The sequence below is a fragment of the Clupea harengus genome, chromosome 13 (assembly GCF_900700415.2).
Source record: "Clupea harengus chromosome 13, Ch_v2.0.2, whole genome shotgun sequence".
Classification (NCBI taxonomy): Eukaryota; Metazoa; Chordata; class Actinopteri; order Clupeiformes; family Clupeidae; genus Clupea; species Clupea harengus.
The window spans coordinates 23,493,467-23,518,466 of NC_045164.1; the positions used below are offsets into that span (position 1 = coordinate 23,493,467).

At 45.6% G+C, this 25,000-nt stretch overlaps 1 long non-coding RNA gene across 2 annotated transcripts in view; it reads right to left on the bottom strand.

The window, feature by feature from the left end:
* LOC116223328 overlaps positions 1 to 25,000 on the bottom strand; it is a 142,641-nt gene that overhangs the window by 7,889 nt on the left and 109,752 nt on the right. For both annotated transcript variants that reach the window (XR_006152747.1, XR_006152748.1), the window contains exon 4: positions 22,481 to 22,603. This is a non-coding gene — a long non-coding RNA (uncharacterized LOC116223328). The remainder of the gene's footprint in view (positions 1 to 22,480; positions 22,604 to 25,000) is intronic.

Here is a 25,000-nt window from a genome sequence, read left to right on the forward strand (position 1 = left end):
CCGCAGTAGTTGTTATTCTGATGGCGGTTGTGAGTGGTTGAGGGAGCCGTGCGAGCGAGCGAGCGGGCGGGTGAGCGGGCGGGCGGGCGGGCGGGCGGGCGGGCGGGCGAGCAGCCGTGCCGCAGTGGCAGGCAGGCAGTCATTGGCGCCCCGGCATGAGCCCAGCCGCCGGCTCCACCGCTGTCACGCGTGTTCGGCACCTCATCCCGCTCTGGCCTGGTGTTCCGGGCCCCGCCGCCCAGTAGTAATTCGGTGTTTATCAACTCTTTATTACGGCCGCATCATCATTTACAATGGCACCATCTGCTCATTACTTTCTCGGAGTATGGGGCAAATTGCTTTCACAGGGAGTTAACCAGGAGAGGGAAATTGTCCGCAATAGAAAGCAAATCAAGAAAACCGGCTCTTGCCTATTTACGCGAGGCTGTTACTCGCACAGGAGAATCAGGGAGGAACATTTATTTCCCTCTTTTTTTTTTTTTTAAAGGGGATCAAATAATTAGCCAGCACTGGTTGTGTGGAGAGAAGCAGAAAGATCGGTAAATTAAAAAAAAAAAAAAGAAAAAGAAAAAAAAGGGAAAAAAAGAAACAAGGGACTTGCTCGAAATCAAATAAATTCAGCTCGTTTTTTATGGGATACCTGCAGCTGTGTAGCGAAAACAAATATCACATATGACCACATGACTCTAATTTATCTGCCTCTCTCCTAAATTAACAGCCCGAGCCATGGCGATGGGAAAAACAGTGGGAAGCAGAAAATAGGAGAATTCCTATCTCCACTCTCACATGTATTCCATTAAGTCCTCTAACGACGCTGGATCGAGAGGAGCACTCGGATGCACAGACGCACCCATCAGGGGGAGAGAAAACAAACGCCGCCTAACACCCGAAACCTTTACTCAACACATCGCATTAGCCGGCCCTCACTCATCTAACTGTGAATATCAATACCGAAGCCTGCCGTCGCTTTCGCACGCGGCAGGCGGGGGGATCCTCCCTTTCAAAAGGAGGGGCTCAAAAAAACAAACAAACAAATGAGGAAAAGAAATATCGAATGGCTTTTCAAGACTAAAGCAAAACAGGCGGATTAAAAATGTGTTTTAAACGTCTTAAAACAGGTTTAACGATAAATAATAACAGTAATAAAAAGAACGCAAACAATTTTAGTACGTTTGGATCAGAAATGTCTGCCTGTTTTTCGCTTCTGTATTTGGTTTCTTCGGTTTTTGCGAGTGTGACCCTTTAAGGTTTTGGAGTTTTAAAAAGCGTGTGAATTTGACCTGTGGACACGGGATTGCCATTGTCAGGTTTCAGCCAGTCAACGCGCCGGAGCGATGGAGCTGTTCAGCCCTGCTGACGATGTGTGAAAACACACACACACACACACACACACACACACACACAAACACACATGGACACAGATGCACTGATACATACTCAGTTGCTGTCTTTGGCAAATATGACTTGATTAACAAAATGCTGAATGTTTTGGAGGCATCCACTGGAGTCTCTTCACACCCACACAAGCACACGTTTCAAATACATACACAAACAAGCAGAGTTATGTGACTTTGAGTGGAGCAGAAATATTATTGAGGTTCCAGTTGAAGGGGAGGGGGGGGGCGGGGGTATGGACACACACCCACACACACACACACACACACACACACACACACACACTATTTTTAGATTAGGGCCATCAAATAAAATACGTGGTGCTTCACCACACCAAATGTCAGGACACGCCAGACCAGCAGTGAGCTTTCAGCCCGCTCGGGCGCTCTGAAACACGTGGGGCACACACACACACACACACACACACACACACACACACACACACACACACACACACACACACACACACACACACACACACACACACACACACACACACACACACACACACACACACACACACACACACACACACCCCGGCCCACTCTCTCGCTCTCTGAAACACGTGGCTGCACAATGACTTGCATAGATGCCGGCCTGTCAGAACAGATTGGGACACGTCATGCTTTTCCGCACGGCGAAGGCTGACGTTATTCATGATCTTTCGGAGGGGACGGAGGCTAAAAGATCCTTGACATTCATGGGTTAGGACCCTGCAGCTACGTGAGGACGCCGACGCCACTGATTCCATCAGTCGCACCTCCCACCCCCACCCTCCAAAAAACATCAGTGGTCACCCTGGCGATCTGGTATCAGCCAGAAGACTGGCAGGCCTGTACTACACACACACGAGGCACACACACACACACAAACACACACACACACAAGGCACACATAACGCTGTGTGATAGATTAGACTTACATGATGGGTGAGTGTTACGCTCCTGACAAGAGATAGCAGTTGCCAGGCTCAGTGACCTTATCCTGACACACCACACACACACACACACGCACACACACACACACACACACACACACACACACACACTCACACACACACACACACACACACACAAGCATACATATACACATATAAATGTAAGCCCAAACACACCATACAGCAATTTCTTTAGTGCCGCACATTCGAATACATTACGCTCATCACTCTACCACACAGGATCATAACAAATTCCATAGACACATAGACGTGCATATACACACGAGCATCACATACTTGATGGCCTACATATTCCATGTGCTTAGTGCCTGTGGTCACATATATAGGGAAAGTCGCCACGGCGCACCATGCTTTTTATCCGCATGATGAACAGAAGAGAGAGAAGGACTGTCAAAAGAAATAATAAAAGACCTGACAAATGGGCCGCCCGTACGGACACACGTTCCATACCACACACAGTAATACTCTCATATCTTTAGAGACTGATTTACAGTCCCCGCCTCGCCCCTCCTCACCCACCCCCGCCGCACAAAGCGTCGTCAACACCAGCGCCTCGCAACCTCCGATTTATGTACCCCGGGTCAGCTCGCACCTAGTCGCGTCCATATGCGTCGCACACACACACACACACACACACACACACACACACACACACACAGGCATATGCAGAGCTCATGGTGCCGGTGCTGAGAAAGCAGAGGCTCATTTCCATATACTGCATTGCTGAGGTGTCAGCCGAGGGAGCGTGAGTGTGTGAGTGTGTGAGTGTGTGAGTGTGTGAGTGTGTGAGCGAGGAGAGCGAGTGAGCGCGCTCAGAACCCCGGGCCTTATTAGTCTTGGGGGTCCCTTCAGGAGCGCAAATCAACACCACAGGGACCTCCGCTCATTCTGCTGGCCGGCCATCCGCACGCCTGCCTCTTCCTCCTCCTCCTCCTCCTCCTCCTCCTCCCCCTCCGCCACCGCCACAATCTACATCTCCATATGCACGCCGTGCCTTCCGAGACGAGGCGCCGAGACACGGCGCTCCATCGCGGCACGCCGTCTTCTTTATCGCCAACTGGTGAGCCCCGGCTCGGCCATCTCACGCCTGTCCCCGCGCCCAAAATCCCCACAGAGATGAGCATCAGATAGGAAATGTTTCTTTTGCATGTCTGTACGGATGTGTTTGTGTGTGTGTGTGTGTGTGTGTGTGTGTGTGTGTGTGTGTGTGTGTGTGTGTGTGTGAAAAGGGGTAGTGTGATGGGAGTGTGTGTGTGTGTGTGTGTGTGTGGGGGGGGGGGGGGGGGGGGGTTGGTGTCACCATAAAGTTGGCAGTGTGCGATGGCGACAGCTTTGGAGTTCCCGGAGAACACAGTAAATAAACAAGCTCCCCTGCGGTTTCGCACAAATGGGCGGAGGCTGGAGAGAAGGGAGGTGTGTGTGTGGGGGGGGGGTGGTGGCGGTGGTGGTGGTGGTGAGATGGGGGATGGGGGGCGGGAGATGGAAGGAGGAACTGGAGAGGGAGAAGAGGGTCAATCGTGACAACGCCGGCCCAATGGTGCCTTCATTAGAGACTCACAGGCCCCCCTCTGCTACCCCCAGCCCCCTCCTCGAGCACACACATAGGAGAGAAACAGGGTCATCTTATTACGATAAGGTCAGAGCCATTAAGAAGCGCCGCTCCCTCCGCACAGCGCTGGGCCTCTTCAACAGAATCATCCATCTTTACAGTAAACCAGCATTACCCTCATCGCTGGCTTCACATCTACTAACAACAGGCCAACTGTCATTAGGAAAATGTACACAAGTCTCACCCTCTCTCTCTCTCTCTCTCTCTCTCTCTCTCTTACCCTCTCAACCTTCATATTCCTGTCTTCATGGCTTCTCGTTTACCCTAACACCGTGCCTGTCAGAGGTGTTGGAGTGATAGTACTTTTCGATGAGGTGGGGGGGGGGGGGGGGTAGTAAGAAAGGTAGAATCAGGATAGCTGTGGCTAGCGCGCGGCTCAGCGTGGTGCAGCCCTGGACATCTGCTTTGTGTAAGCGGCTGGATCCGGCTCGCTCTGGGACGAGGGGGAAAGGGAGCCGGTGTACGTTTGACCTCCAGCGCTTTATTAGCCATGTCCTCCCTGTTTATCCCCCCTCTCTCTCTCTCTCTCTCTCTCGGTGGAACATCTTCAACTATCTTTCCTTCATCTCAGCTTTAAAAAAGCAGAAAGAGGGGGGAGCGAGAGAGAGAGAGAGAGAGAGAGAGAGGGAGAGAGAGAGAGGGAGAGAGGGAGGGAGAGAGAGAGAGAGAGAGAGAAAGAGGGAGAGAGAGAGAGAGAGGGAGAGAGAGAGAGAGAGAGAGAGAGAGAGAGAGGAGAGGGAGAGAGAGAGAGGGAGAGAGAAGAGGAGAGAGAGAGAGAGGAGAGAAAGAGGAGAGAGAGAGAGAGAGAGAGAGAGGGAGAGAGGAGAGAGAGAGAGAGAGAGAGGAGGAGGGAGTAGAGAAAGTTTCTGAGATTAATATCCAGTCAGTAATGCAGGACCAGTGCAGGCATGAGGTGGGCCATAAAGTATCCCTAAGTTTTATGCCGCTGCTGCTATCCTCACAGTAAATCAGATTACACACAAACTCTACAAGCAAATTCCAGCAAGGAGCATATTCTGGGGAGTGGAAGGATGACGCAATGTTAGCAAAGTTAGCGGAGGTCTGCCGGTGCAAAATGAGTATATTACATGGAAAGATGAGAAGACGAGAAAGATTAGCGCTAATGTTTTTTTGCCGGAGTAAAGCAACTGTTGTTTGCCCGTAATTGAGGATACCAAAACTGAGACGGTAAAACCCAGAGAATCAGATGTAGCGCGCGAGGACGTGCCATGTTTAAACCACACACTCCAAATTGACCCAGATTAAATCAAATTTGAACGCAGCAAGCTAATCAGAAATTTGGCACTCTCAGATGCTAGATGCTAAAATGGGATATCCATCTTGGCATTTGCATCATAAAGGGGAGATTGCGGCGGACGGAGGGGAGGCAGGGAGGCAGGCCGGGGGAGATTGTTGGTCTCCGATCTAAATGGAGCAGGCTGGGCCTGAGTAAATAAAGCCTGAGTGAATGTGAGGCTTACTTAGTCTGGTGTTTAGCGTACGGGGAGGCGACCGGCTCGAACGGCAGAGCTGAAGAGGAACAGATTTGCTCTCTTATTTATTTTCCTTTTTTCCTTGTACATTCCCTCTCACACTCTCTCTCTCTTTCTCTCTCTTTCTCCCCCAGGCATCAACAGAAGCACCCGTGGCAAAAGAAAAGCTAACTCAACAACCTCACTTTGGACCTCTTCCTGTGCCTCACTCCCCACCTTCATCATCACCTCAGCCCCCGTCCCCGTCCCCCCACCTCTCCTCCTCCCAGCTCAGGCTCAGACAGAGGTAGACTTGAGCGGCGTTAAATTTTCATAAGGGATCAGCTTGATAATAAACACACCGCCATACAGCTTCTGTCTCTTCTTCCTCTTTCTCTCTCCCTCTCTCTCTTTTTTTCTCTCTCTCTCTCTCACTCCTTCTCCCCTCCGCCACCTTCCCTCGCTCCTCGTATGCGCTTGACTTTTGTCCAAGGCCTGGGGAAAGTGCTCCTGTTATTTCTGAAGAGGCTGATACACGGCCGCGACACAAATCCTCTTAGCCAGAACTCCAAACGGCTTTTGGGTGGCGGCTTAAAAGAGCCATTGTGGGCCTCGCGACTTCCTCGCAACGCCTTTTGGCTGGGCTTGAACGTAAATAAATGAGCTGGGGAAGGAGGGAGGGAGTGAGGGAGGGAGGGGTGGTGGTGGTGGTGGTACGGTGGTAGTGGGGGGGGGGGGGTTCCCAGGTCTCACACTTCAGCGTACACCGCCATCCTAAGACAGGCTAATCTCCTCATCAGAGAAAGAGACTGGGAGAGGAAGGAAGAAACAGAGGAAGAGAGAGAAGAGGGGAAGGGGAGAGATGAGAGAGAGAAGATGAAATGTAAAGAAGAAGAAGAAAAAGAAGAAGAAGAAGAAGAAGAAGAAGAAGAAGAAGAAGAAGAAGAACGTATAGACATGTACAGAGAGAGAGAATTTGCACGCGTGGCAGAGACTGAGGCATTTGGAAGGGGACGCAGAATGGGGACTTGAGCGCGAATAAGGAGCTGGACGGCAGACAGAGAGCTCACTTTATCTCGGGGAGGCTATAGCCCACAATGTGTCCATTCCTTCATCTATTCAATTTGAACCAATTTCCATTTTGTGTAATTGGCTGCATGTTGTGATAAGAATCCTCTTTATCTAAAGAGGAGCTGAAAAACCGAGTGGCCTTGTGCTACTGTGCCTGTGAGGTTGTGTGAGTGTGTGTGTGTGTGTGTGTGTGTGTGTGTGTGTGTGTGTGTGTGTGTGTGTGTGTGTGTGTGTGTGTGAGTGTGTGTGTGTGTGTGTGTGTGTGTGTGTGTGTGTGTGTGTGTGTGTGTGTGTGTGTGTGTGTGAGAGAAAGAGAGAGAGAGAGAGAGAGAGAGAGAGAGAGAGAAAAGAAGGCAGGACTATGCAGTTCTCATTTGAAGGAGCATCACCAATGCTCTGTGGGAAGAGACGAACATGGACACAGCCCTGTGTCAAAGCAATGACAGGGCCATCGTGAGCCCAGGGATTATTCATCACGGGAATTAGACCAGCCCTGCGTATGGGCACATAAAACCATAGCCGTTTTAATGTGTGCCCGCTTGTTGTAATCTGTTTTTTATGAACCACATAGCTTAGGTGTAATTGTTTCGATATTTAAATGTCCGACAAACACTCGGTGATGCATTGTTTGAATTACAAAGTGTAAACCAAAACTCAATGTCCGCCGGGTAGACACAACATTTTTATTGTGTTATGTATTACTCAATTAAACGCATTAATACAGGTTGATGGCAGAGGCAGGGTTTAAAATGGGAGCATTTTATTGCTTTTGTGTATATTTGATTTGTTTAAATATGAAACTGCTTATTAAGAATTTATAAAAGGGAGTTTTGAAACATATGCTCTGGTGGTAAGTTGATTTCCCTGTAATTACAGAGCCGCGTTTCCAGAGTAACTGAGATGCTGGCGAATATTTCAGCTGGCGACATCGATGGAATAAACGCAAGCGATATCAAGCGCGACACAACATAATTGAAAGTTAGAACCACGTCTGCCGTTACGAAGAGACAAGGCCAGAGAAAAGATGCCCCTCTTTGACAGGAAGTGCATTCAGGACTCACAGGAAATACACTTGAGAAGCTGACAGCTCAAAGGATCAGTGGAGTTCCAGCTTGAGGAACTACTATGTTCTCCCGACTGCTCAGGCTCCACTCATGGCTGTGGAGTTCCAGCTTGAGGAACTACTATGTTCTCCCGACTGCTCAGGCTCCACTCCTGGCTGTGGAGTTCCAGCTTGAGGAACTACTATGTTCTCCCGACTGCTCAACCTCCACTCATGGCTGAAAGGACCCCGCAGCCCAAGAGGTCTGAATTATATTGACAATTTTGATCTATTCTGGGAATGTAGAATTTCTTTTTAGGTCTGATGGTGGCCACTTGAACAGGGCTGGAATGAAAGCACTGAAGACCAACCTTCTCTTGGCTCCTCGCCACCCATCTGCTCCTTGCACTGATTCAACAGTACAGGTGCAGCCACATCCTCCTCCACCTGCCCCCCGACCACGATTAAGAACTATCATAAAGACTAACCACAGTCACCCCTCCCATCCTCTACCCTCTCTCTCAACATCAACCCCCCCCCCCCCCAATATACAATTCTCAGAGAAAATGGAGGAACTGGTGTTTGCTGGGACTAAACTCTCACTCTCCAGCTCAGTCAGCCCACAAAGATTTCACCCCAAAAAGCACAGGGCACCCCCTTCCCCCTTGTCCCTGTCCCCCTCCCCATTCAGGAAGATCTCTAAGGCCACCTCAACAGCGTCATCATCAGTCTAGTCTTTCAGCTCTCCTTGGCAGCGCAGAGCACAGAAGGTTGAGTGAGTAGTACTGATAGCAGTGGCAGAGTACACCCTATTGATTGGACTGTGTGATGTGTTCAGGGTCCCTGCTATTGTACAGATATTACTGACAGCTGTTCTGAGAACAAGCCGGGACCCAGTATGCCTAGAATGTTCTATATTCCAGTTTTGATTAAAAATAGAAGGAATCAAGTGCATTCAGCTTATGGGGTAAACATGTTTAGAAGAGTACCTGTATCACGTCAACTGCACACGGGCCCAGAGGCTTCTTTTATCTCAACAAAGCTAGCTGTATGTAGAATTAGATCTCGAGCCAACAAATATTTTTTTTTAGTTAAAGATATTAACATTAAATCAAAGATTAAAGATATTATCATATCCTACAGTTTAGATTTTCTGTTTCTTACTGAGACCTGGTTAACAGAAGGCAGCAGTGCTATTGTACTCGATGAGACAGCTCCAGTTCATTTCAGTTGTAGGAATACGTGCGGGACTGGCAAGAAAGGAGGACGAGTAGCTGCTTTATGTAAAGAAGCATTCCAGTGCGAAGAGATTACATTTAGTTATTTTGTTTATTTTAAATACCTGTTTCATATTGAACGGTGCTCCCACAATTATATTTTTTAACCATTTACAGACCTTCAAGATACTCTTTTTTAGATATTTCATTTGGTGACTTTTATTGACATCATAAAATCCACATAACATGGTCAATAATGGCAAAGAACTTTTTGCACCTGCCTTGTGAAAGAGCCTCCACACACTCAAGGTCACACTTTGGATCTTGTTATTTCTAACCGTCTCAAAAAATGTTCTGTTACGGTTGAGAACCTGGCCTTGTCTGTGTCTTCTTTGACTCACTCATCACTCTGGATGTTCAAATAAACTCCTTTTCTGTTAAGATAAATGACAGTGCTCAGAAGGGTTATTATTTGAAACTGAAACGAAAACTGAGGTAAAAACGAACGGTTGTGAGACATTTTCATAAACTAAAATAAAATGATTTTCCTGGAGAAAACGGAAAACGAAATCTGAACGAAAATAATAATTATTGCTAAAAAAAATCCTTATAAAAAAAAATACAAAAAGACAAAAACTGATTGTCCTTATTGTTTCAAGATGGCGGACAGTGAATCCATTCAAGGGTGTCACACTCCTAACATTCTGTGTAGTTATAGCCAACAACCTTAAGATGGCGACTTATTGGGTGAAGAAGTCAGATGAGTCCTGTATGGGACAACTTGGACTTTAATAATGAAAGTGGTACAAGTGAATGCATGGTACATTCAGGTAACAGCACCTGTGGTGTAAATATCATTGTGAGGCAGGCTGATAATGTTCAAGTCAACCGATTTCTTTTCTAACATGGCTTGTTTCACAGTGCAGTCTTTGCCACACTATCCCATGCTTAAGCACTGTCATTCACTTGTTTACGTCAATAGATGGTTTACAGAAAATGAGCTGCTGCTAAGGCTAGGCTAGGTTGTGCGTGGCACAACTTTCTTGACAGTGCGTAGCCTACCACGAACAAGAATTATGTGGGTGCCCCTGGTGAAAACCCATGTCACAAATGTTGTTATTGTAATATTTAATCGTGTCCATGCCTTCTGTGTAGGCCTATTGAAGGTGTAGTCCACAAACTGCTCCTCACATTCCTCTGGCTGTCTGCTCGGTGATCGCGTTTAAAAAACTCTGTATTCGCACACAGTCCTGGCTCTGTAAATGGGAAACAAACATAGTGGCTGAGCCATAAACAAAAAAACTAAACTTCAAATCCACTATGACCTCTATAAACGAAGCCCTTGTAGTTTTAACTATGAGTTATGCAGGGCTAGACAGCTACATTTCTCTAAGATGATAACAGGAACCTCAACAATATCCACACTATTTTTTGTTATGGTTGACAAGTTTACAAACCCCTAAAAACAGAAAGCCCCGGAACTCCTTTCCACAGAGAAATGTGTTTGCTTTCTTCATAGTAGAAAACAAATGGAAACCATCAGACAGAGTATCAACACCACACAGTCAAACAATAAAACTTTGCCATCTTGATTAGTATGTCACAATATAATACAATTGACCAAAACACCTAAATCATCAACATGTTGTCTTGACAAACCTTTTCAAAACTATGACTAACACTCTTAAAGAGAGAACTCTGGATGCCTCTGTTGTAACAATTATATAACTGTTTCAAATCTTCCTTTTATAGTTAAGCTAATTGAGAAAGTTGTTTTCAATCAACTTAGCATTGACACATTTCAAACAGGCTTCCAACCTCACCACGGTACTGAAACGGCTCTTATAAAAAGTGTTAAATGATACATGGCTGAATACTGATTCAGGTAAAATATAGATCATAGAATACTGCCAGACAGGTTGGAAAATTGGGTAGGACTTTCCGGAACAGCACTTAATTGGTTCAGGTCCAATTTAGAAGACCGGAGTTAATTTGTCAACATTGGCAATTATGAATCCGATAGAGTGGCTAGGATATCTCCCAGGGATCAGTTCTCGGACCTCTTCTGTTCAATCTCTATATGCTACCGTTGGGCCAAATTCTACAGAACAATAACATTGAGTACAAGTATTGAGTTATGCAGATGATACACAGATATGGCTACAGCACGATAGACACACTGTGTCAACGTAGTAGCAGATAAATAATTGGATGAGCCAAATCTTTTCTTCAATTAAACGAGGACAAAACAAGAGATTATTGTGTTTGGCAACAGAGAAGAGAATTAGCATTAGCAAACACCTCGACGCTCAGGCTCCAAAGACCAAGTCAGAAATCTTGGCATTCTGATAGACTCAGATGGTTCTTTCACTTATTTTACCAAAGCAATCACCGAAACAGCCAGATTAAAAACATTTCTCTTTTCACGTGCCTGCGATTAAGCTCTAAAACTTGCACTCTATTGTAACGGCACTTTACTCTTAATTTAATCACACAACGTATCTTTTAATTATGTACAGTGTATTTTCTTTTTATTATTTAACTATACTTTTAAACATTTTATACATATTTATCCTTTATTGTTGTTTTACTCTTTAGCACTTTGTCTTTATTTTATATAAATAAACTTGCCATGCCTTGCTTAAGAAGGCAAGAAAAAAAAAAGGTTTGACCAAACAGTGAAAGCACACTCAAAAAAAGAGAGAGAGAGAGAGATAGAGTGAGAGGAATCACGTGATTTATTCATCAGCCTGACAATAAAGAGCCACCACTGAAGCTATGAAACATGGCTAATGACAGGAAGACGCTATCCACCCGTTTGCTTCAAAGAGCCCGCTGACAAACACGTCGGAAAAAAACAAACGATGCAAAAGACGAGGGGTTTCGCATTGATGTCTCCTCTGCCCACACCCTTCCCTCATCCACAAAAAGGTAAACACACTTGTGTCATCTTCGCCACACTGACGAAACAAACTCAATGCAATATATATATATATATATATATAGCGCCTGTACTGCCACTTCTAAGGAGAAGCTGGAGCATTGGAGCATTGCCTCTCTTTTAAGTGTTTGCCCATCCACTCCTTATCAGCCCCGCTTCAAACACACATCTGAGTGAAGTGAAATAAAGAAACAAATCCCTGAATAAAAGACCTGAGAAAGAGGCAAACACACACAGACACACACACACACACACACACAAACACACACACACATCCTCAAATCAAGGTCATTTAAAAAATAGAAACTCTGCCCGGACTGAAAATACCGTCTCTGTGCCTTGACCACCCTTCGGAAAACTGCGTTTGAGTTGAGGCTTGGCACTGGGCATGCTTCGCCACAAGGGACTCTGGTCAGAGACGAGTGAGATGGCAGTGGATAGCCCTGGCATATTCATATTACACTCCTACAGTATATGAAGGCTGATGAGCTGGAAGTCACACTCCTGAGAAGGAGGGAGGGGGGATGATTTTTATAGAAGATGGCACCAAACCGTTTCCAGATGGCCCATCAGCCCAGAGCGACAGGCTCTGGAGTTTCCCCGAGATCAGGCTGCCGATGCTGGTGAAGGAGGACGAGGAGGAGGACGAGGAGGAGGAGGACGAGGAGGAGGAGCACTGTTGCTGTCATCTGCCTCTGGAACCGCAGCGCAGTGCAGTGCACCGAGGCCAAGGAACCAGACGCAGTCGTGGCATCTCCAGCAAACTCTCTCAAGTTCACGCCTCCAGAGTTCTGCTGCCACTGCTTGAGTGTGCTCTACATTTGAACTGATCAAATCAACCCTGATGAAGACTAAGATTTCATTGTTTGTTTTTTTTAAGGCTGTGAATGGACCAACTCCAGACTATTTGTAAATCTCCTGACCCCTTCAAGGACTTTAACGTCCTCCAATGAGGCTTTATCAGTTTTACTTTGGTCTGATTTTAAATCAAAGGATGGTCGAGCTTTTACTGTCAAAATTGTCTCCCATTTTATGTTAGATCTGCTGCCTGCTGGAACACTTTTTAAACAAGATTGAAACCCACTTTTATACTCAGGCTTTCCCTGGATTCTAACTTAGTGATGCATTCTTTTAGTGCACTTAGCCCAGTCTGAAGTCAGGCTTTTATTTATGCTTTTAGTCAGTCTGAGGTTTACTCTATGGCTTTTTGGTCAGGTTCTTTTTATTTTATTTTGTTATTTTGTTGTGCTTTTATTGTTTTGGTGGTTTTATTCTGTTCTTTTATCCATAATTATGGTTTCAAGTTTCTATTTATTTTTCTCTGATCCATCCTTTTTTATCACCTTTAGATTTTGCTTGCTTATGTTGATTTGAATTCATCTTAATCATTTTCTTTTTACTTATATTTTACTTACTTTACATATAGCTTTTGCTCATTTGTCTCTCACTTGTATTCTTCCACTTTCACACATATATATATTATATGTTTTTAGTCTCATTGCTCCTTTTAACCTCGTAATCGTATTATACTATTATTTTATTGTAAATTGATAAACCTCTGGAAAGCACTTTGCCACAACTCCTGTTGACTTGACTTGACTTCATGGGTAAAACACTTAGATACACAACTGTACTTTGACTATTTGTAAAATGGCTAGATTATCTGGAGAGTTAATATAAGACAGAGACTAGATCTTTTGCCTGAATTACGGTATATCTGATTTAGCAATATTGAGATAGCCATTAAACAGCCACTCATTTGGGCCCATAAACCAACATGGTGACAGCCATCTGAGTGATTTTAAAGTGAGAGGCAAAAACAAGTTGTCTTTACAGACCTTTGAAGAAATGAAAGTAGAAGTTGAGATAGACTAACATATATACATATATGTGTAGAAAACAAAAACAACTCTTAACAGCTCAAGTCTCTGTGTGTGTGACCCTCAATCCCCCACCAAGCAAGAGTCCATTTATCTTCGTAACCTTTAGATGGTGAGACAGTGTTTTGCCTCTGTATCTGCAGAGAGGCTGAGAAAGCCAGTGTTTTGCCTCTGTATCTGCAGAGAGGCTGAGAAAGCCAGTGTTTTGCCTCTGTATCTGCAGAGAGGCTGAGAAAGCCAGTGTTTTGCCTCTGTATCTGCAGAGAGCCAGTATGTTGCCTCCGTATCCTGCATCCCAGGGCTGTGGAAGAGAGGCAGGTACACCGTGTGTCTCTGAGGCTACGTGTCGTTTACCTAAATTGGAAGGGTCATCAGATGGCAACTTGGTAATGTGGAAAAACACTTCAAAAAGTCTCTCTGCACCCCCTCACACACACACACCCACACACACCCACACACACACACATACACACACGCTGGCTTCCTTAAAAAAAAATTCTTCTTCTTCATCGTCTTTTGCTACTTTTTATTTCAGAGGAATCTCTTTCAACTAGAGAGGGCTTAGGACAACTGCAGAGTTTGACATAATTATGTCTGGGCGAGCTTTAATCACTCTGGGTTCTGACTCCTCGACGCATATTATCTGACTCCAAACATGTCAGATCCCTGCTTGAAATAGGCCAATTTACCCTCCAAAGACTGCTTTCAAAATCAGCACTAAGTGAACGGCACAGAAGCATAATTGTCGTCTGTTTTCTCGCTTTCTCTCCCCCTTTTTTTTCATTCCGTATTTCTGACAGAGAGGGAAAAAAGTTTGAATTTGTTACTTTTACGCACTTTTAATAGGATGAAAAATATCTGTCAGGTTTGAGGTTAACATGGCGAAGATGTGAGGTGGTGTGTCTGTCTGTGTGAGTGTATATATGCCTGTGTGTGTGTGTGTGTGTGTGTGTGTGTGTGTGTGTGTGTGTGCACCATTGTGTTTTTCATGGATTTCTCAGTGTCTATGAAGAATCAGTTCATATGTCAACACTTTAAGGGGAGTGTACCTGTACAGTCAGAGGAGCACCCTGGGTAATTACAGGCACGGGCAGAGGTAAGATGAAATGGGGTGAGGTTTTTGAACAGAGTTTTAGAGTGACTTTAATTAGCACTGGAAGTGTTGCTGTCACTCACCATGTCGATACGGAGCATAATACTCACACTTCTGAGCTAACAAGAGCCCATACAAGGTTGAAAAGATACCATTAGTGCCAGGGTATGGACGCAGACACCACCACTTCAATCCACATGCAAAATCCAACCTCCTCTTGAAACACACATATATGCGTGCACACATTTTGTATTTTAAGAATAAAAAAAAAGAATCAACACACACATACACCCTCTATCTCTCTACCTCTGTTGCATACACACACTCATACTGATATACTGACAAACGGTAAGAAATCAGTAATGCCAGTGTTTTTTTAGTATTCTCTAGGTTTTTGTAGACACGTTCGTGGTTTTCACGACTATAATCTTGATACATCATGAGGTTGGAGAGAGCGATTCTTGGTACTGCCGAGAGATAGCAAAGAGAGAAAGAGAAAGAGAAAAGAAAAAGAATATGTGACCTATGGAGGTAGAAACAAAGAAAAAGTATGTGAGAAAGACAGAGAGAGAAAGAAAGAAAGAAAGAGACAGAAACAGAAAGAGAGAGAGAGAGAGAGAGAGAGAAAGAAAGAAAGGAAGCGCTTTGGTCACCCTTATTTCACAGGCTCACCACGTGCCAGCAGCCAGACTCAAATGGGTCAGAGAACAAAGGCACATCAAAGCTGAGCGCGGGATCATGCACACGGCTGCTAATGTGCTCCCAAGATGCAGCCATTCAACCTAAATCCAGGACCTTTGATGACGGCCTGCTGATGGACCACTGCTAAAGAGAAGCCATCAGCACATATGAGCTAATGCACTCACAGGGCCAGCCTCGGATACAGCGCAAGGTCGCTGGGCATACAGGCGTCCTCAGATGTTGGCCTTTATGTGTTGGCATTACTGGTTAAGCCCTTTCTTTTCTAATAGTATAATTTGAAAGGAATGAAACATTCATACTAAATTGTGTGTCAGCTGTAGGGGAAGGCTAATATATGCCAACTGATCTATGGTAATATATGCCAGATTTGAGCCAAAGTGATTTTTATATTCATACACAAACATACATGCATACATACATACATACATCCCTACACATACACACACACACACACACACACACAGACACACACACACACACACACACACACACACACACACACACACACACACACAGAGACACACACTCCCTGCATTCATTCTCGCCAAATGGCATTGGACATTTGAGTGTGTTCTAATGCAGTCAGGGTCTCAGTCAGAAGTGATGATCATCATCAGCAGCCTCTCCTCCTAACTGGGCCTATTACAGGGGGTGGGGGGAGGCGTCAGTCTTTGATCTGTGGCAACAGAGCACTTCTGACATGCACCAAGTCTGATTGGACAGGGAGGTTAGAAGTCTACAGGGATGAGATACAGACACAGCAAAGAGAGAGAGAGAGAGAGAGAGGGAGAGAGAGAGAGAGAGAGAGAGAGAGATAGAGAGAGAGAGAGAAAGTGTGCGTGAGTGAGTGTGTGAGTGAGTGAGGGCCAGCAAGAAAGAGAAGATTGGTGAAAGAAATAATGAACCTACAAGGCATTAAGCCTTCAGTAGAGTTCTTTTCTTCTTCTTCTTCTTTTTCTTCTTCTTCTCATTCTTCCCTCTCTTCTTCTGTGAGGTGTCAGTTTGAGTGGGTCGTGGGGGCCAAGTGCTGCCTGCTTCCCTCATGGCCTGAGCAGGGGCCAGGACACACACACACACACACACACACACACACACACACACACACACACACACACACACACACACACACGCCTGAGCAGGGGCCAGCGACGGGAGCAGCAGCAGGAGTGGCAGGAACCAGCCGCCAGCCCAGGGAGTCCCAGTGGAGGGTCTGCCCAGCTCGGGCTCCGCTTGGCTCGGCCCGGCCTGGCTCCGCTCGTGCCCCTCGGAGCTGGGGGAAGAGAGGCAGCAAGGCACTGGGCCGTGGGCTCTCTGGAGGCAGGCCAACACTGACCCCCACGCCAGCTGCATCTGTCAGCGAAGGAGAGCGAAGGAGAGGAGAGGAGAGGAAGAGGAGAGGAGAGGGGAGGAGAGGAGGAACAGAGGGGAGAAGAGAGCAGAGGAGAAGTGTAAAGGAGAGGAGAGGAGAGAAAAAGTGAAGAGGAGAGAAGAGAAGAGAAGAGAAGAGAACAGAAGAGAAGAGAACAGAGGAGAAGATGAGAGAAGAGAAGAGAAGAGAACAGAAGAGGAGAGAAGAGAAGAGAAGAGAAGATAAGATAAGAGAAGAGAAGAGAAGAGAAGAGAAGAGAAGAGAAGAGGAGAGGAGAGGAGAGAAGAGGAGAGGAGAGAAGAGGAGACACATCTGCTCTGGCTCCGGGCCACTGGTCAAGAGTGAGCAGCGCTGGGAGCCATTTCAAAAGAGAAGACAACAAAGAGGAAGGACAGGAACACCATTCTGTGGTCTTCTCTTTCTCACTCTCTCTTTCACTACTTTCCTTCACTTACCCCCTAGCCTTTTATGGCTCTCAGGCTAGTATAGTGTTGTCCTTTAGACTGTAAAAAAGAAGGCCAAGATTTTGTTCCGGTGATAAGTTTTTTTTTTTTTAAAGCTTGTAAAGATCTTGCATTAGTACCACAACCTTAACCTCGAATTCAATCAAACTGCTACATTTGTGTTGAATCACTTCAAAAGATCTGAAACACTGTCTAAATATTTCAGACTCTAGACAGCATACAAGTGATTTACGACATTTCTTTTCAAACAGCACATTGTTCTCTTTTAATTATGTGAATTATATTTCATGTTATGTGAAGTGGGGATGAATGTTTGTGACAGTTGCACTGATACAGGTGCTCTTCTGAGCAGTAATACATTACAGAGAGATGCATTTCCGCAAGAAAATGCAAAGTGTGATTGCTCAACAACAACAGCGGAGGATCACTAACCCTTGCCCAGCAAATGACAGATTATACATCTCTAACACATGAGCATTCAGCGCACGGGCTTCAGGATGATTAAAACAGTAGTCAACATGAGTTGACAGTCTTCATTTATTGAGTGCTATAAGCTACATAACGTACCCAGATCAAGGCAAATATTGTATCCTCAGTTCTTTTATTCAGGTCAAGGTCAAAAGTGTTAAAAGACTAAAGTGTTACCCAATTCTACCCATCCTCCTTGCTTTCAAGCAAAACTATGCAGCAATTTGCCACTTTTTGTCTTGATATCATGTCCAAATGAATTTTGATGTTATATGTTTATGTAAAGGACAGATCAACACACTCCACCTAACTAGCCATCCAAGATGTGTATCGTGTAGTTCTGTGTCACATGGAAGGAAAGCTTTCACTGTACGACATTGCTAACTATATCACCAAAATTCACAACTTAGCATGTTAGCAAGCTTTTCTCAGTGGCAACTGGGCTGTTGATGGGGTCTGTCTGCAAGGTTTTTTGAATGCCTTTTAGCTAGTGAACTAGTTTTAGCCCCAAAACTTACCCACTGCTGCTTGAGATGTACAGAATGGCAATGATACTTATATTAGTTAGCCAACGAAACCAAGTCTAGCAAAGAGGACTTATTTGAAGACTACATTATTTTGCTAGATTTCTAGTCTAGTCTAGGTCCTCTTAGCTAGTAATAAGACAAGGATTGGACCACACCTTTACATTAACTCTGTCTGTCAGACAGCTGACTTGAAAGTGAAAACTAGTGATGGTGCACCTATCAAACATAGGTAGAGAAAAGGCCAACATGAATACAAAGCAGAATATATGATTGCAGTTAGTTATCTATATGTCAGAGGGAGGTAGACTAACATTACAGTTCACTAATGGAAATATCATAGACTCACTGTAGGACTGTTGTCACAAGAATTGCATTAAAACAGAAATTCTAAAGGAACTGGTGTCCTTTTTCTTTTGTTTAACACTTGAGAAAGCAAGCTCAGTGGGCCACTCTCCTGTCTGTGATGCTTCATCTAATACAATCAACTAATCACAAAAATGTGTATGTGTGTGTGTGTGTGTGTGTGTGCGTGCGCGCGCGCGTGTGTGTGTCAGAGAGAGAGAGAAAGGATCCCTTTGTGAAATAAAACTCTTTATGTTATGTCTTATTATCTATGGTGAGTGGTGTCGAGCACATATGGAGAATGTTTCACACATTAGGGCCGGGCTAACAGTTCAAACTTTATAAATAACTTCCCGCTTGGAGTTGAAAAACACCAACCCACACACCTTCATACAAAACTCTGAGAACAACATACGCTCATCGAGCTGAACACACACACACACACACACACACACACACACACACACACACACACAACATCAACTATTGTTATATAAGTACGGTGCCACAAAATCTCACATGCACAGAATGTCCGTGGCCACAGTCCTGCTCAGTCCGCCTCATCATATTTTGATCTATACACACGACAGCGTTGCACTCCCTCTCATTGTTAAATTCAATGATGCTGCACCCTGCCCATCCATCTGCATGGAGAGGTTTAATGGACACAACCCATTTGGAAGTCTTAATGTGTGTGAGTGTGTGTGGCTGTATGCATTTGTGACAAGCCTGTGTGTGCGAGACGCTTGAATAGCATCAAACCATATGAGCGTGTGTGTGTGTGTGTGTGTGTGTGTGTGTGTGTGTGTGTGTGTGTGTGTGTGTGTGTGTGTGTGTGTGAATGATCGTGTGGATGATACGGCATACATTATAGTATGTGTATGCATGTAAGAGCACATGTGCACAAGCTTGTATGAGCCTTAGTCTGTCAGATTGTGTATGTATATGTGTGTATGTGAGTGTGTGCGTGTTTCCCTAATGTGTGTGTACTCTGTGTATGTGTGTTTATATATGTGTTTTTAGATATTATATATATGTATGTGTGTATTATATGTGTATGTATATGTGTGTGTGTGGGTCTCCCTAATGTGTGTGTACTGTGTGTATGTGAGTTTCTATATGTGTGTTTAGATATTATATGTATGTATGTGTGTGTATTATGTGTCTGTGTGTGTGTGTGTGTGTGTGTGTGTGTGTGTGTGTGTGTGTGACAGCTGAGGGACGAGCCCACCACCTGCTGTTTGCTAGAGCACACAGAGAGCGGTGCAGGCCTGGGGTGGCCCCACGTGTGTGTGTGTGTGTGTGTGTGAGTGTGTGTGTGTGTGTGTGTGTGTATGCATGTGGGCATATATCTGTGTGTGTATGTTTGTATGTGTCTGTGTGTGTGTGTGTGTGTGTGTGTGTGTGTGTGTGTGTGTGTGTGTGTGTGTGTGTGTGTGTGTTTGCAGGCCCGGGGTGGCCCCACGTTATTGAGCTGTGAAGAGCTGGCTGGCTGGTAAATCCCAACTCTTTGTGTAATTGTCTTTTGCATCTGAATACAAATCCCCAGCCCTTACGATTCATCATATTTATGTTTTTTATTTCCTCCAGCAACATCTTTTATTAGTCGTGCACTCAGCAGCCACAATTTAATTTCTGCGGGAGAGAACAACAGCGGCAGTTGATTATTATTATTGAGAATACGATACTATGGCGGACGGAATAAAATCTATAGTGCATTAAAGTGACAGATTAGGGGAGGACGAGTGTTCATTTACAAGTGTTAAGACATCACGCCGATGCCTGGCAACATAAAATGAAAATCAACTGTTTCCTGCTGTTTGGCGTGATGCAGTGGGCATGAGTGGGGAGGTGTGGCCGGGGGCTGGAAGGCTTGTGTGTGTGTGTGTGTGTGTGTGTGTGTGTGTGTGTGTGTGTGTGTGTGTGAGTGTGTGTGTGTGTGTGTGCGTGCGCGCGCATGTGAATGTGTAAGAGTGCCCCTGCATATGTGTGTGTGTGTTTGTGTGTGTATGTGTGTGTGTGTGTGTGTGTGTGTGTGTGTGTGTGTGTGTGTATATGTGTGTGTGTGTGTGTGTGTGTGTGTGTGTGTGTGTGTGTGTATGTGTGTATATATGTGTGTGTGTGTGTGTGTGTGCGTGTGTGTGTGTGTGTGTGTGTGTGTGTGTGTGTATGTGTGTGTCTTTCTTGATGGGTAAAGGTTCTGTGCATGAGGGGCAGGATAGCTTGTCCCAAGGGGAGATCTAAAATGTGATAGATAGCGGATGTGGCAGTGGGAGGGGAGAACCAGGGGATCCCCATATCGCTACCCTACTCAAATCAAGAGAGCGAGAGAGATACAGAATGAGAGAGAGAGACAGAGAGACAGAAAGAGAGAGACAGAAAGACAGAAAGAGAGAGAGACAGAGAGACGGAGAGAGTGAGACAGAGAGATATAGAAAGAGAGAGACAGAGATACAGAAAGAGAGAGACAGAGAGAGAGAGAGAAAGAGAGAGGGATAGACAGAGAGAGAGATAGAGAGAGAGAGAGAGATACAGCAAAGCTTTGGGTCATTCGCTGCACAGGGAGAAGCGAACCAGTCTCCAATCCCCTCATCTCTGCGGGAGGCTGTGCACAACACGCTTCACGACAGGAGGGAATAATGGCCGCGATGGCTGATAGTGCTGTTACATTACATTAACTCACCCATACGCTCCCATCCTCTCCTGCACCTCATATCATCAGCTCATTTGCAAAAGATAACAAACGCTGTGACAATAATCACGTCATTATCATCACCACCGCAGCTTTGTCGAGATTATTATTTTATCTGTTGCAGTTCCGCAACTGCAGGCATGGTTAGCGATGGGCCATTGTAGCTGGAATCGGACTAGTCTTCATAAGAGGGGGTGGGAGTGTAGTGGGAGTCCACTATTTCTGCCTTTCTCCTGACCAAAATGACATGATAGTAACATACAGCTGGGAATCAGTCCCCCATCCTCCGCACTGAGAAACTAACAATGGAAACACAAGCTCCAGGGAGGAAAAATAGGAAAGACACAATTAGCCATAATGATATAATGGCACGTCTCTCTCCGTAAAACTGACATGTTGAGTCATTTTCCAGCCAGTGCGCGACGCATTGATTTTCATTAAGCGGGAAACTTGATCTTCCCCTCGGTTCCTGTGTATGCTTGGCGTCTCTCCGCGATGCCCCCAGATACGTGCGTCTAATGTCTGATTTTCAAAGAGAGGGCACAGCTAATCAGAACCAGGATCTGGTCAATCAGCTTTCAAAATGGCAGCTCAGCTTCAAAGGGGGACGGGGAGGAGGCATTTCACACACGCGGCGGCCGCACAATGGCTTTTTGAGGAGCGCGGGACCAAAGCTGCGCTCTTGATTGAGGTAATGTGTGGGACGATCACACGGGACTTAAAAGGTGGCGTGGCCCCTGATTCCGAGGGCTACCCGCGGCTAACGTAGCTTTGTGTCCTCCTAAAGAGGGATTTCCTGAAGCTACTGTACACAAACCACTTGTCTCAGGAAAAGCAATCTACATTTGAGTGAGACATAGAAAAAGCACTAATAATTTTACACCAAAGGAACGGGTATGAGAGGGGTGCTAGACACATATACAGATATATGCACACACACACACACACACACCAACACCCCAACACACACACACACACACACACAGACACTCTGCTTTAGGACCAACACACACACACACACACACACACACACACACACACTCACCAACACACACATACACACACACACACACACACACACACACACACACACACACACACACACACACACACAACCAAATAGAGGAAACAGGTCTATTCTGATGAGTATTCAGCATCTCCCTTTTGTCACATCACCGTCAAACGTCAAACCTGAACTAACTTTTGGATGAAAGCTATAGATTTCGTCTCATACTTACATTCGTTTCTCATCTCAGCGGCCACATCCTCACATGGCATCCATCACTCCTGAGGCCTTCCAGTACTGTATGTCTGAAGATGAGGCGCTATGCTCGTCTGTGCCACAGGGGTGCCGGATTCATCTGCGGACACAAGCAAGGAACATTTCAGTGTATAGCTGCAGACGAGTCTGGCTGAACTAAACATGAACTCAGAGAGAGACACTCTGCTTTAGGATCATTCAGAGTTGAATTTCGCATGAGCTCAATCTACAAATGAACCTTGAATTAACATCTCCAGAGAAGACCCACAGGGTCTTATTTTAATCACTATACACTGTACGATTGCATTTGATTTATGAAGTGCTTGCGGTCAAACAGCTTGTTTCGCATTAAGGAACCCTGTTGATCACCCCGAAACACATGATGTTATTGACTGAACAGTAACAACTCATCATTAGTCCTTGGGCGAGATGGTGTTAGGTAGTCTATAGGACGAAGGCCTCCGCGCTATTCTCTGCCGTTCCCCAAAATGATCAATGCAAGACAAGCCTCAGAACATAAAATGTGAATTAATATTGTATTGCAAATATATATACGCTTGCTCCTCTTCGGTATCTCTCCCTCTCATCTGCTTCTCTTGAGTGCATTCGCCCGAGTCTGTGGTCACTGACACCGTATCTGCTGTGATCTAGAACGGAGCCGTGTAGTCTCGGATTATTATTTTTTCCCCCCTTCTCTTCCTTCCTTCCTTCCCTTCCCTTCCTCCCCCCGTTCTTTTCTTCAAGAGCGTTCAGGTAGCAGCCCTCCAGTGAGAATGTCCTGAACCAAATCAAATCTCAGGGTCAGCGTGGCCCACGGAGCACTTCTAAGATAAAGTCTTGTTCCGCAAATCTGCTCAATATATTAGAGTTGATTCAGTCGGACAGTGTATGAGATATAATACATTAATCTCGGCTATTTCAATTTCTGAGCCTGCGACTGTAAAATTGGTATGCTGCATATCTAATTTTCTTATTTCCCCCCCCCCTGTCTCTCTCTTCTCCTCTCTTCTATTCTCTCTCTCTCTCTCTCTTTTCTGAGTACCTGATTTATGCCTTTCTCAGAAGCACAGGGCGGATGCTATTGTGGAGCCTATGGTGCATTAACAACAGCCAACATCGGCTCTCAAATCTTATCTTGTTAAATCAGACAAATGTGGCTGAGCGAGAGGGGAGGGAATTAATGGCTGGGATGCTGAGGAAGGCTGGGAGGAGAGGAAGGGGAGGGAGAGGGGAGGAGGTGAGAGGAACAGAGGGGAGGAGAGAAGAAAGGAGAGGAGAGGAGAGGAGCGGAGGAGCGGAGAGGAGAGGAGAAGGGGGAGCTTTAATCCAGGGACCCGGAGGGTGTCTGCCGGGGCTGTTGTGCAACGGAGTGGCGTGACTGAGGAAGAGATGGGTATCTGCTGTCAGAGCCACTGCACACCGCCTCCTCAGGTTTAACACACACACACACACACACACACACACACACACTCTCTCTCACACGCACACGTTCACGTACACACAAACATGTTCTCACACACACGGGAACATACAGAGGTATACACACACAGAGGCACACACACAAAACCCCCATTCTCGTTTCATTTTGCCATCGCTGATTTATCTAATTCATTGGGAAGTGTGGAAGTCAGTGACTTGGAAGAGGAGTGGCGACAGTCCCAACAGAGAGAGAAAAGGAGATGGAGTGGGAGGAGGGAGAGGAGAGGAGAGGAGAGGAGAGGAGAGGAGAGGAATGGAGAGCTGTAAACACTAAAGCCACTCATTCTGATACATTTTTATCATCATCTCTAACAGAGTGCCTGTGCCACCTCCCCTCTCCTGCCGCTCCTGCTGCTGCTGCTGGAGGAGGGAGTGCAGCGGAGAGCTGTGGAGACAGCAGTGTCCTCCGCAGGAACTGAGTCCAGGCGACACAACACCGGTTGGTGACAGGTGCTTACTAACCTTCCCATTACACAAGGGCCATAAACACCATCTCACCGCCTCACCGCACACTGCCCACAAGGGGAGATACAGCCCATCATGAAATAACAGCTAGGTACAGTTGGAGAAGAGAGAAGAGCATCTCATCCAATCATTCAGGTTAGGTTCCGCTGTGTGAAGTTCAAGCCACAAACCAAAATTAATTTAAGAATACTGATGATATCTGAGAGTAATTGAATGTAATATTTGTGGAATGTTTGTGAAGAGTAGGTTTAGTGTGTGTATTTCTGGGTTACATAGCTGTACATAACAAAGTATAGCATATGCAGTACGTATATACCCTGAATCGCTGAGGAAAGATAGAAAAAGAAAATATTTAGAAAAGCTCGGCTCCAAGGAACTCTCTCCACATCCACAAATAAATCCATAAATTAATAAATAAACATGCTAATCAGACTACAGTGTGGACGGGAGCCCACCAGGGCCGGGGCGGCAGCATACATATTCTTTTGTGTCATTGCTATTCTGTCACAAGGAAGCCGCGCCACCACAGAGGTCACCAAGCCCAGGCCTCATC